This window comes from Camellia sinensis, chromosome 13, assembly GCF_055761805.1.
Source record: "Camellia sinensis isolate YWXY chromosome 13, ASM5576180v1, whole genome shotgun sequence".
Taxonomy (NCBI): domain Eukaryota; kingdom Viridiplantae; phylum Streptophyta; class Magnoliopsida; order Ericales; family Theaceae; genus Camellia; species Camellia sinensis.
In genome coordinates this window covers 32,977,758-32,992,500 of record NC_138973.1, presented here as the reverse complement: position 1 = coordinate 32,992,500, position 14,743 = coordinate 32,977,758, and the positions used below count along the sequence as shown (strand labels likewise).

The 14,743-nt window shown below is 36.5% G+C and overlaps 1 long non-coding RNA gene across 1 annotated transcript in view; it reads right to left on the bottom strand.

Moving 5' to 3' along the window:
• LOC114305076 (uncharacterized) overlaps positions 1–13,832 on the bottom strand; it is a 14,680-nt gene extending 848 nt beyond the window's left edge. Inside the window, exons 1-3 of the long non-coding RNA XR_014348652.1 lie at positions 13,328–13,832; positions 10,740–10,816; positions 1–2,587 (exon numbers count right to left, since the gene is read on the bottom strand). The exon at positions 1–2,587 is cut by the window's left edge and continues 848 nt beyond it. This is a non-coding gene — a long non-coding RNA (uncharacterized LOC114305076). The remainder of the gene's footprint in view (positions 2,588–10,739; positions 10,817–13,327) is intronic.
• Positions 13,833–14,743: the final 911 nt, after the last annotated feature.

Genomic DNA, 14,743 nt, shown 5'->3' with positions numbered 1-14,743 from the left:
TCAATTCCAAGAGGTTTTCGATGGTGTGATAAAAAAATGTCTTGGCAAGCTAGTCAATTCAATATTGTAGCAAACAAATTCCCAACCTTACTTTACATTCTAAACAGTTCTTATCGGTCTATAGCATATCTCAAAAGCATGTGTTCTTACAGTTTTGTTATTCCATATAAGTAAATGATAAGAAATATTTTACAAACAAATTGGAGCATATGTCATTAGTCCATCATTACTTCATCACGATATTTCAATGAGGTCATGGTTCAAAACATACGCAGTATTTCCAGAACACAGTCAATTATAGTATGTTCCCATGTCCATCCATTTTCAGCAGAGTTCAAAATGTCATTCATAACAATTCATATTCAATTGTCTACGTACGGTGTAAAGGACCAACCCAGCAAATTCTCAAAATTTAAGATTTGTATACATACTGAAACGTGTCATCAATGCTTGCATGATTCTTCCGGATATAATAAAATCAAACATTCAATTGCCACAAAAGAGGTCTTCAACCATGATTTGGTAATGTAGCACAATAGAGTGGCAGATTATCAGCCATTCGGTTCTTTCACACATGGTTCAGAATACATTACACAAGTGAGTAAGTCATGCAGTTTAACCATTTCATATAAGCAGATGATCACAAACACAATCACGTTATTACAGGTTCCGATAGGCAATTATCAGTCATTCAGTACCAGTACCTATTTGAAATTCATATTCTAAGAAACGCACTATGATGACAAGACAATCCCACTTCCATTTGTTCTTCCCAAAATCAATGTCACAACTAATAGTTCAGAGTAGATTCAAGTCAATAAGTTCTCATATTTCGGAGTCCATCTATAGTGTTCAAGAGTATTCAAGATCAGGGTCAATTCCTTCAAGTCCAGTATGTTCACAAATTCATAAGTCTATCATTAGCCCTCTAGTAATGCATAACAAAATTTCATTCACCGATAATTGGCATAGGTTTCCAAATCCAAAAGTTCTCCATATTAAGTGTTCCAAGGTGTACAATACAAATTCATAATTCGTATAATTCACCAAGTTCAGTCAACATGTTCACTAGTCATTCCAAGTCAAGGAGTGTATGATTCCCATATTAATTATCACATAACGATTTTGCACATAATTTGTAGCAATTGTCTTACATCATCGTTCATTCTTTATAGTCAGTCAATTTGAGCATTAGACGATTCAAATTTGTATACAGTTCTTGTTCTTTCCATTGTCTATATGTAACATGGGTAACAATAATTACAGGGAGACGGTTCTCATAATTTCATTTTCAGATATGTTCACAAACATTTTCACATTCACATTTTTTTGTATCACATAACAAGTCCACACACTCTCACACATGCAGATGTAATGCCCTAATTTCTTTTCTATGACATCCTATAGCTCATTTGGACACGTGTGAGCGGTAGAACTCGTGCTCTGATACCATTCTGTCACGACCTAAACCCGTTAGGGCTGAGTAAGGAATTCGTGGAATCTGTAATCCGATCCAGTCTAGTCCAATCCGATAGGTTTGGATTGGTTTTTTGAATCCGTGGTTCGGTTCCGGATTGAAGAATTAAAAATCCGTAGTCCACGGGTTGGTTCTGGATTGAACCCCACGGTTCCGGATTGGAACCGATCCAGACCGTATACAAATAGTCTATATTTTTATTATACATCATCTCCCATAGTATCCTCTCTTACTCTATATAAAACCTAAACTCAAACCTAAACCCGTATAATATCTTCTTTTATTACTTTTGTTTGTTAGTTTTTAGTTTTAATTTATAATGGTCTAAATTCTTATGGTAAAACCAGTTTTCTTATGGTTGTTTAAATTTTAGAACAGTATGTCGCTATTATAAAAAAACATATTGCTATTGTAGAACTAATATAGCGCTATGTTTATATTTTTATGAAATTAAAGTGTTACATATATATTTTTTTGTTATTTAATTATGTGAATCCATAGTCCTAAACCGACCCAATCCGTGTTTAGATGGATTGGTTCGGATTCGTTCGGATTGGTTCCATGATTTAAACGGATTGGATTGGTTCCAATTTTTCAAGAACTGTTGATAATGGATTGGTCTTGGTTTTATCCCAATCCGGTCCAATGCGGACCATGCTCACCCCTAAAACCCGTAACTATAAGTTTAGCGTCGTAACCGGCCAGTAATCCGTGATTACCAAAGGCCTGCTTAACAATAATGACAATAACCCTGTAATAGGGGCTGGCGGAAGCCAATCAATAATACAAAATACCGTCCAATGAGCTGTGGAGACTTAAATGAACAAAACAAATTTCACACACTTGGAATTATACAAACACTTAAGTCCATAACACATATGTGTTCATAACAAAACATAAGCTAGGGAATTAAATACCATTGCCAAAAACAGTTAACAAAACTCAATAAACATTCTTATCTCATAAACACAATGTCAAAAGGGTGAATTTGAATCACCCAATAAGCCCTGACATGCAATGGTTTGGAACCTCGCAGTGAGGCACAGTAGTTGACTTGACAAAAACAGAATTCGAGTCGACGCCGCTAACTCTGATCCGGTGCCCGATCAGCTACATATATATAATAAATAATGAGCTAGGAGCCCAACGAATAACAAATGTGTAAAAAGGTTAAGAATGAATGTCCTTTCAGTATATAAAACAGTCAATTGCATCAGTAAATCATTTATTCGATCAGTATCTCATAAAACTGTCATATAGTGATCATAGCAGTCATACGTGGTACATCCAATAGCAGAACAGTACAGTAGGTCTTAAAAGACCAAATAGTTAGTTGATGGCCATCAAACAGTAAACAGTAGTTCCAACAATTGGAACTGACAGAGATCTCTGTAACAGTAGCAGTAGTAGTAACAGTCAATTGTTATGGATGCCGCAAATACAGTTCATAAAATAAGACAAACATTTATTCAGAAAACAGTACAGTTAATTGTTCAAAAAATAATTATAATTGAACATAACTTTACAACATTGTTCAAACAATACAAGTTAATAAATCTCATAACAATCAATAACACTTAAATCACATAATTAATATGTAGGAACATAATTAATAGTTCCAATTAAGACTCAATTCAATCACAGTCAATTTCAGTAAACTGAATCAGTTTTCAATTAAACTTCCCAAATGGCTCTAAAAATTCCCATGAGCTAGCCAATCCATGCACTCAATTTCAATTTGTGCACCCAATAAGATTGTTGATTTTAGTTTCAAAGTTGTAACCTTTTTCCCTATTTGGACTGATAGGCACAAATTAAATTACTAGGCACTTAGTTCAATTAGAATAACACATAATTACTTAATTAAAATCACGATTAGCAAGTCTGGGTCGTCAAAAAGTTTAAGGCGTATTCAGCTCTAACTCCCAACCTACGGGTCCGGATTACATTCTGTCAGTTGTCACAAGTCCTATTTGTCATAAGGCAGCTGTCCATGAGAGCCACACGGTGGTTCGGGGGCTGTTATGAATTTTCGCCCTCGGAAAGCTCTTTTTTGACTAAGTTTAGGTCATATTCGGCTTTAACTCCCAACCTACGGATCAAAATTACATTCCATTAGTTGTCACAGCTTGTAATTGTCATGGGGAAGCTATTCGTGAGAGCCACACGGTAGTTCGGGGGCTGTTTTGAATTTTCGCCCCCGAAACGCCCTTTTTCGAGTAAGTTTAAGGCGTATTTGGCTTTAAATCCCCACTTACGATTGTGGATTACATTTTGTCAGTTGTCACAAGTCTTATTTGTCATGGGGAAGTTGTCCGTGAGAGCCACACGGTGATTCGGGAGTTGTTTTGAATTTTTGCCCCCGAAACGCCCTTTTTCAAGTAAGTTTAAGGCGTATTCGGCTCTAACTCCCAACCTACTTGTCCGCATGACATTCCATTAGCTGTTGTAAGCCCTATTTGTCAAGGGGAAGCTATCCGTGAGAGCCACACGGTAATTCGGGGGCATTTTTGAATTTTCGCCCTTGGAAAGCTCTTTTTCGACTAAGTTTAGGGCGTATTTGGCTCTAACTCCCATCCTACTAGTCCGAATTACATTCCGTCAGTTGTCACAGGTCGTAATTGTCATGGGGAAGCTGTCTATGAGAGCCACACGGTGGTTCGGGGGCTGTTTTGAATTTTTGCCCCCGAAAAGCCCTTTTTCGACTAAGTTTAAGGCGTATTCAGCTCTAACTCCCAACCTATGGATCCGAATGACATTCCGTCAGTTGTCACAAGTTCTATTTGTCAAGGGGAAACTTTCTGTGAGAGCCACACGGTGGTTCAGGGGCTGTTTTGAATTTTTGCCCCCAGAAAGCTCTTTTTCGACTAAGTTTAGGGTGTATTTGGCTCTAACTCCCAACCTACAGGTCCAAATTGCATTCCGTCAGTAGTTAGAAGGCTTATTTGTCATGGGGAAGTTGTCCGTGAGAGCCACATGGTGGTTCGGGGGCTGTTTTGAATTTTTACCCCCGGAACACCCTTTTTCGACTAAGTTTAAGGCATATTCAACTCAACCACATGCATGCGCACACAGATTCTTTTGACCTTATATTTATCTAAGGTTCATATGTTTCTTAAAATTTATAAAAATTTTCTACATATGATGGTTCAACTAGTTAACCTACCAGTCGAAACAATGACTAATGGGACTTGTTCCTCAATAGTTAATGCTGGAAATTTGTGTTAATACATATAATAAGATAGTGGCATATGATAGTGGTGTTGGTGGTAGATAGTGGCATGTATAGAATATGATAGTGGTGTTGGTGGTAGATAGTGGCATGTATAGAATATGATAGTGGTGTTGGTGGTAGATAGTGGCATGTATATAATATGATAGTGGTGTTGGTGGTAGATAGTGGCATGTATAGAATATGATAATGGTGTTGGTGGTAGATAGTGGCATGTATATAAAATGATAGTGGTAGATAGTGGTAATATATAATATGTAAGTGGCATATAATGGGTTATAATGATGTTTGTAATATCTCCTATATAAGGAGTGTCATTTGGTCTTGTAAAATAAGAAGTTTTGAATATAACAGAAATATATTCCTTCTTCCTCATATTTTCGGAGTTCTTCTTCCTCATATTTTCTAAGTTGGTATCAGAGCTACAAAAAACACAGCAGCCCTAAAACCGTCATAGCCATGTCGGAAGTCACATCCGAAACCACTTCAACCCCTGCCGCTGCCATTCCGGTGAAAACATCAAACTCTCACTCTGTCCAAATCACCACCATCCGCCTAAATGGTGATAATTTTCTCCGCTGGTCACAATCTGTCCGGATGTATATCCGTGGGCAAGGAAAGATCGGTTACATCACTGGTGCCAAGAAGGCTCCTGCTGTTAATGATCCGCTGTTCGACAGTTGGGACGCTGAAAACTCCATGGTTATGACATGGTTGGTCAATTCCATGGAGGAGGATATAAGCTCTAATTACATGTGCTATCCTACTGCACAAGAATTGTGGGATAATGTTAGTCAGATGTATTCTGACCTAGGAAATCAATCTCAAGTTTTCGAATTAACTTTGAAGTTGGGAGAGATTCGTCAAGGAGATGATTCCGTCACCAAATATTTCAATTCGTTGAAAAGGTTGTGGCAGGATCTTGACATCTTCAACACATACGAATGGAAATCGGTTGACGACTGCAACCACCACAAGAAAACTGTGGAAGACAGCCGTATTTACAAGTTTCTTGCCGGCCTCAACATTGAGTTTGATGAAGTGCGAGGAAGAATTATTGGCAGACCTCCTCTCCCATCCATTGGCGAAGTATTTGCCGAAGTCAGAAGGGAAGAGAGCCGAAGGAGCGTCATGCTTAAGAAAAAAGGTACTGGTGAATCAATTGAAATTTCTGCTTTAATTAGTGATGTTGCGGCCAACAAGGCTGCAAATTACCAGCGCAGGTTTGATGATAAGCCACGGGTCTGGTGTGATTTTTGCAACAAGCCTCGCCATACACGCGAAACGTGTTGGAAGATCCATGGCAAACCTGTCAACTGGAAAAGCAGCAAACAAGGAGAGAAGAATCGTGGCTTTCCTACCGCTAATGAAGCCGATTCAGGTCCCTTCAACAAAGAGCAGATTGATCAACTCTTAAAGCTGATAAAATCCAACTCCTCATCCGGTACTCCTAGTGTTTTGTTGGCACAAACAGGTAGAAATTCTAAAGCCTTCTCTTGCCTAAACTTCTCTCCGTGGATCATAGATTCCGGTGCCTCCGATCACATGACTAGTTTTTCCCATTTATTTAGTACATATTTCCCTTGTTCTGGTCATGACAAAATCAGAATAGCCGATGGTAGTTTTTCACCTATTGCAGGAAAAGGATTTATTAAACTAACTGAGAAAATTAATCTCAATACTGTTCTTCACGTCCCCAACTTAGCCTGTAACCTTTTGTCTGTCAGTAAACTATCTAAGGATTCTAATTGTCGTGTTACATTTTTTGAATCCCATTGTGAATTTCAAGACCAGAACTCGGGGATGATGATTGGGCGTGCTAGGATGCTTGAAGGTCTTTACTACTTTGATGAAGTACCTGTTAGTAATAAAAAAGCTCAAAGCTTTAATAGTACTAGTTCAATCTCTGTTCGAGAAAAAATAATGCTATGGCACTATAGGTTAGGACATCCTAGTTTTCTTTATCTGAAACATTTATTTCCAGAATTATTTAAAGGGATTGATTGTTCTTCTTTTCATTGTGAAAGTTGCATTTTTGCAAAATTTCATCGCTCTACTTATTTGCCAAAACCTTACCAGGCTTCCAAACCTTTTTATTTGATTCATAGTGATGTTTGGGGCCCTTCTAAAATCACTACTCTTTCTGGTAAAAGATGGTTTGTTACATTTATTGATGACCATACCCGCTTATGTTGGATTTATTTGATGAATAAAAAATCTGACGTGAAAAATTTATTCACAAATTTTTACAATATGATTGAAAACCAATTTCAAACCAAAATTGGTATTTTACATTCTGATAACGGAACAGAATATTTCAATGAGCAGTTGGGTGAGTTTTTGGAAAAAAATGGGATTTTTCATCAATCTACATGTCGGGATACCCCTCAACAAAATGGCATAGCAGAACGAAAAAATAAACATCTACTTGAAGTAGCACGTGCTATAATGTTTTACATGCATGTTCCTAAATATTTATGGGGTGAAGCAATTTTAACAGCCTCTTATTTGATAAACAGGATGCCTACAAAGGTGTTAACATACAAAACACCTTTCGATTGTCTCAAAACTTTTTTTCCTGACACGAGGTTGTTTTCTGATTTACCCGCCAAAGTTTTTGGATGTACTGCCTATGTTCATGTTCCTAGTCAATTTCGTTCAAAACTTAACCCCCGTGCTATAAAATGTGTTTTTTTGGGTTATTCCTCAAACAAAAAGGGGTATAAGTGTTTCGATCCTCAAACCAAGAAATTTCATGTGAGTATGGATGTGTCATTTGTGGAAACAAAATCCTATTTCCCCAACACTTCTCTTCAGGGGGAGACAAGTGGAGTAGAAGATCGTTTTTGGGATATTTCTATCCCGCTCCCCAATGTCATTTATCCTACACAAAAACCACATCTGTCTGATAATGATCACTTAGGAGAACCAAGTTCTATGGTGCCTAGTCAAGAAGATTCTTGTTTAGGGGGAGAAGTACTACAAAATGATCTAAATCCTGAGCTTCAGGTTTATACTAGGAAGCGATTTCATCTGAGGAATAATGACCCGAATGTCCATCCTAATGACCCGAATGTCCACCCGAGTTCTGGCATCGAAATTTTAGGTAATCCTATTCCTTCTATTTCCGACCTTGATGTTCTTATAGCAATTAGGAAAGGTGTCCAAAATTGCATTAAACATCCTATTGCAAATTACCTCTCCTATCAAAGACTGTCTAAAAACCATAGAGCTTTCACATCTAGGATTTCACACTTGTTTGTTCCAAGGAATATACAGGAAGCATTGGATGATCCGAATTGGAAATTAGCAGTCATGGAGGAGATGAATGCTTTAAGGAGAAGTGGTACTTGGGAGATAGTTGATCTACCCAAAGACAAGAAAACAGTTGGGTGTAAATGGGTGTTTACGATAAAATGTAATGCAGATGGAAGCGTTGAGAGATACAAGGCGAGACTGGTGGCTAAAGGCTTCACTCAAACTTATGGGATCGACTATCAGGAGACGTTTGCTCCTGTTGCTAAAATAAATTCCATCAGAGTACTGTTATCTCTTGCAGTAAATTCAGATTGGCCTCTACATCAACTTGACATTAAAAATGCATTTCTCAATGGTGATCTTGAAGAAGAGGTGTTCATGAGCCTACCGCCGGGATTTGAGCAGAGACTTGGAAGCAACAGAGTATGCAGATTGAACAAGTCATTATACGGACTCAAACAATCACCAAGAGCATGGTTTGAACGCTTTGGGAAGGCAGTTATTAGTTGTGGCTTCTCGCAGAGTCAAGCAGATCACACAATATTTTATAAACATTCAAAAAACAGTAAAATTGCAATTTTGATTGTTTATGTTGATGACATCATTTTAACTGGTAATGATGAAGCAGAGTTAGCAGCCCTCAAAGAGAAACTCGCAAAAGAATTTCACATTAAGGATCTGGGAGCCCTCAAGTATTTCCTCGGAATGGAATTTGCAAGATCCAAGGAAGGTATATTCGTTAATCAGAGAAAATATGTTCTTGATCTCCTTGGAGAAACAGGTATGCTTGGTTGTAAGATGGTGGAGACTCCGATCGAGCCTAACTTGAAGTTACAAGCTGCTAAGGCTGAAGAAGTCAAAGAGAGGGAACAATATCAGCGACTTGTCGGGAAATTGATTTACTTGTCTCATACGCGGCCTGATATTGCCTTTGCAGTCAGCATGGTAAGTCAGTTCATGCACTCACCAGGGGCAGAGCACTTTGAGGCCGTTTATAAGATCTTAAGATATTTGAAAGGAACTCCAGGGAGAGGCTTACTGTTCAAGAAACATGGACATCTTCAAGTTGAAGTATACACAGATGCAGACTGGGCAGGAAGTGTTACAGACAGGAGATCAACATCCGGATACTGCTCCTTTGTAGGTGGAAACCTAGTTACATGGCGGAGTAAAAAACAGAATATGGTAGCTAGAAGTAGTGCAGAAGCAGAGTTCAGAGCTGTTGCCCATGAAATCTGTGAAGTAATGTGGATTAAAAGAATTCTTGAAGAATTAAAGCTTTCTCATCCGACACCTATGAAGGTCTATTGTGACAACAAAACAGCTATATCTATAGCTCATAATCCAGTTCTACATGATCGCACAAAACATATAGAAGTGGATAAACATTTCATCAAGGAGAAAATCAATGCTGGCATAATCTGTATGACCTACCTTCCAACAGGTGAACAATTAGCTGATGTGCTAACGAAGGGACTACACAAGAAGCAATTTGATAAGCTGACTAGCAAGCTGGCTATGGAAGATATCTTCAAACCAGCTTGAGGGGGAGTGCTGGAAATTTGTGTTAATACATATAATAAGATAGTGGCATATGATAGTGGTGTTGGTGGTAGATAGTGGCATGTATAGAATATGATAGTGGTGTTGGTGGTAGATAGTGGCATGTATATAATATGATAGTGGTGTTGGTGGTAGATAGTGGCATGTATAGAATATGATAGTGGTGTTGGTGGTAGATAGTGGCATGTATATAAAATGATGGTGGTAGATAGTGGTAATATATAATATGTAAGTGGCATATAATGGGTTATAATGATGTTTGTAATATCTCCTATATAAGGAGTGTCATTTGGTCATGTAAAATAAGAAGTTTTGAATATAACAGAAATATATTCCTTCTTCCTCATATTTTCGGAGTTCTTCTTCCTCATATTTTCTAAGTGTTAATGTCAGGCCAAGTTTAAAAATTATATATATACACGTCACAAATACTTAATTTTTGAGTATGTTCCGCCTAGTTGTGTATATTTGATTCATTTATCTGTACCTTCTTCGAAGTATTTTTAGTGTGATCCAAGTACCCTGAAAAGGATGCTCTCTTGATTATGTGGATATTAAAAAAAATAAAAAAAAACATAATAATAAAAATTGAAAGAAAGAAAGAAAAAGAGCCAACAAAAACAACAACCAAGCAACAAATCTAACCAACTAGCCCCAAAATGTAAACTATGCCCTACTGTTTAGACCACAAGCATTGGAAGGCCCTAAGGTCATTTTTTCCTCGTCACCCCTCAGAGCACCTAATAGCCTAACACTAAAAACTATGACAAATATTCAATTCACTTTGATATGTAAAAGAGACTTTTAAAATTATTTGAACATCCATAAAATGCAAACACAAGTGACTTCAACACATACCCAAAACATCCGTAGTCTAAGGCAAATGTGTCCTACGTATCATAGCAGGATACTACCAGAAGACGGAAAAAAGCATAGCCAATACCATTACAGTTTACTCAGTTTCTTATCCACCTACTATTGATTCTAATATTTTTCATCACAAAAGATGTTCATTCCTTTCCTTATGTAGTAATTGTAAGAAATAGAAGCAACCAATTTTTTGCACATACATATAGTACAATCTTTTTTCATTAATATCCTACAAGGATTAATAATCATCATTATCATCATCATCATCATCACAATTATAACAACAACAATTGTACATAAATATTCAGTCCATTAATTGTTATTAAACTAAAATCTCACCAAATTGCAGTAGTGATCAGTCATCATTGCAATTAAGCCAACCACAGAAGCAGTCCCCTCCGGAAGAGATAAGTAAGCTTGAAAATACAATAGTAACATGAGTTAAACACACTTTTACACCAAAGCCATGCAACACTAGATACCTACTCTCATTCACTATACCATGTCATGCTCAAAATCTTGATTTCTAACCATCAATCTGGGTTCTCATATTGCTAGTACCCTAATACAATTTCGAATTGGTAATAAAACTTATTTTCCATGAAACCAGATATGCAATAATTGAAACCACAACCACAACAACAGTGATGGTGGGAAAGCATATCCAAGGTTTTGGTGAAGAAAAAGAAAACAATAGAAAGTGCATATTGGAACAATTAAAAAATATAAAATTCATACCACAAAATCTTTACTTTTTTTTTTTTATGGATAAATTCCAAATCTCATTATATGCAATATATATGGATTTTAAGTAGTCCATACAATTCTAAGAGTATTCAAAACAAACAAGTGGAACATCATTTCCATCTTGGATAGATAAATTAACTAAAATTAGAAAAATAGCAACAAAACTTAAGTTTAAGACGAATAACAATTTGAATTGTGGGTTAGATATAAAAGATACGAAAGAAGACGAATCACGAATCACACATGCATAGATTGGGAAATATGAAATAAATAAATTGAGACAGAGCCAGATTATCAATTTCTATTATATCATCAACCAAATTAATTATTAAGCAATTACAACTTTTTCAGTCACATGTGCTTTCCAAAACACTATTATGAACTACTCCCTTGTACCAATTGATGCTTCATCAATACATAATTGAGTTCGCTCCTGCCCCCAAGTAGTTTTGAGGTTGCATTGTTTGATTATGGAGGTTTCAACCTCTGAACTTGCTTATTGACAAACCAGTAGCATATGTTAATAAACTCAGTCAACCAACCTCAAATGTACCCAAATCTGAAGAGAAGCTAATTTGGATTTATTGAAAATGGAAGTTCAAAGTATGCCAACTCTGAGATAATTCTGCATGTATCCACTAGGATATAACTTTAAGTTATCAACTCTTAAAATAGATTTCTTTTTCTTGGCCTGTTTAAACCCTAAGTGGCTGGCTCCCCAGCAGGTAAGGGCTCTTTTGATTACACTTGAGAAGCTTTTTTTTTTTTAGCTAATGCCCGTAATCCTGTGTTAAGGTAACCAAAATGTGGTATGACTTAATTATAGCACTCCCTTGGGCTAAACAACAATCCACTTTTTAAAAATAATCCTTCAAATCTTATCTAATTTTTCAGCATCCTCCAACAAAAACATACAATAATCACATGGTATATATAAATCCATCCAACATTTCATGGTATGTAAAAAGAAAAAAAGAAAAAAGTTGGGTCCCACAACATTACTTATACAAGAATAAAGATTGGCAATACTAACAACAATGGGATATTAGAAAACATGGGGCAACAATGGAAACTAATAACAGAGATGACCACACTAGCTTAATTTTGGTAAAAAGCTCCTTCAAAACTTGCCCGAAACAAACAGCAATATCGTTTTGTTTCATGAAAACAAAACAGTATTGGGCATAACAATTGGCTACTTTCATTTCATGAACTTGTGAATTTGATAATAACATTCTTTTTCATTAATGATAGCAGAAACAATTGTACAAATTTTGGAAATGGGGAGATCTACAAGTCCAAAACATAGTTTCTACCTCAAACAAAAGTGAAATATATTGACAAAGGTCTATGAAATAAAAATAAAAAAAACTACTGTATTTTGATTATCAAAGCCATGCCCACTGTTGCAAAAAATTTCAACAAGAACATTTCTCTATAATATTTTTTTTTTTCTTTTAACGTTTGGGTATTGAACCAACAAACTAGTCCTCAAAACCTCTCTATGACATTTTTACATACATTTGGTGAGCATAAATCAAAAAGATTAGTTTGCTCACCAACACAGGAAAACAGACCAACTCCTTTTCACAAACATTGGCACATGAGGCATGAATGAATGACAGATCTCTCTTGCAACCCACTGAAAGTTACATATATATATATATATATATTCTTGATTTCATTAATTAATCCAGCCGAAAGGGGGTCATAGGGAGGGAAATAGGAGGTTTTGCAGAGGGGTTTGGGAAGAAGGTTTCACTTGGTGGTAAGGGAGTTGCAGAGAGGGGGAAAGGAAGGGGAAGAAGAGATAGATTATATCTATTACTATAAAATAATTCACCACATCAATTTTTTTATAGTTATTTCGGTAAAACTTTATTTTTAAACTACTAAAATACAACATAGGTTAAAATTAAATTATTTAGGCCCCTCATTTTTTAAACAAAAATTTGGGTCTTCTGTGCATACAAAGTAACATACTAATTGACCAAATCACCTTTTCATTGTAATTTGTCCAACAAACTACAACATTTTTGAGACTCTAACAACAGTAATATCAACAACATCTTTTATTTCCAGCAAAGCAATTACCTATTAATTTTTGTTTAGGTAAACATGAAGAATCGAAATGAACATCATAAGAAAATAAGAAGCCTTCATGGGTAAAAATTACTTACTACTATCTCAAGCCGCTAATCGAGTCCCAGCCACCATTTTCTATTGATTGATCTAGTCCACCATGGCATCAGCAACACGAGCAAAAACTGGATCCAATGGCCCTAATCGCTCCTTCACCACCGTAGCCATTGAGCTTCCGTGGGTGATGGATCTCAGGCGACGGAGACTAACAAGGAGGTGAAATAGAGAAACGGGGATAGAGAGAGAGACCGAGGTCGACAGCCCCAGAGAGAGAGAGAGACTGACAGACAGACCGAGAGTAAGAGAGAACCTGGGAGGATGCGGCGGTGGTCGTCATGATTTGCGGTGGCGACAGCGGTGGCGGTGGTGAGCGGCGGTGGTCTGTGCTGAGGTGAGGTTGGGTGAAGTTCGGTGCTGACAGAATCTGTGTGTGAGACAGAGCACCAGAAACATGTGCCAACATTTATTCATTTCCCTCTATTTCATTCAACCTTTAGCGACAAAACTACTAATTTGTCAACAAACAGTGGCAAATGTTATTAATGGCGACCAACCCATTAGTCGCCAAAAGTAAATATTGGCCGACTAAAGTTCCTGGCGGCCAAAGAGTAACAGTGAATATATCTATTTTGGGTTAGAAACAAAATACATATATAATTAATAACAAATCGCGCTAATTATTTTTTAATCCCTCCAAAATTTGAAATCTCCTTTCAAACATTTTAATTTTTTAGCGATTAAAATATTCTTTTGTCGCTGAAAATATACTTTTGGCGACCAAAAGTTTGGTCGCCAAAGATAAAAAATCATATTTTTCTTTTCATTCGGCTACTAAAATATTCTTTTATAGTTGAAAATATACTTTTGATGACCAAACTTTTGGTCGCCAAATATAATTTTTTTTCATTCGGCTACTAAACAATTTTAGTAGCCAAAACAAGCTAACGGCCACTAAATTTTTTTTAGTCCCCAATTGTAATGTTTTTAGCGACTAAATTTTTTTTAGTTGCCAATAATCAATATTCCCCGACTAAAAAAAATCAGTAGCTAAATATTTGACTTTTGCCGACTAATATTATTTTTGATCGTCAATTCTATAATTTTTGACGACTATATTTTTTTAATCGCCAAAAATATATTTTGTTGTAATGAAATATGATACAACCATTTTCAATATTTGATTATTTTAATTTTTGTGAGTGGATACTTTGCTTAGCGGGGTCTTATAAAAAAAATTTGAATAATCAAAGTGGATCTCACCAAGCAACAAAAAGAATTCAAACCCTATTTAGGCCTATTTCGAAAAGTGAAAAAAAAAAAAAATCAATTTTTTTATTTTTTATTTTTCTTGAAAAAACGAACAAAAATAGTAACGACATTAGGGGTGGGCGCGGGTCGGTTGCGGCCACGGAACCTCTAATCCGCCATCCGTCCGCCAGATTGGCGGATTGAAG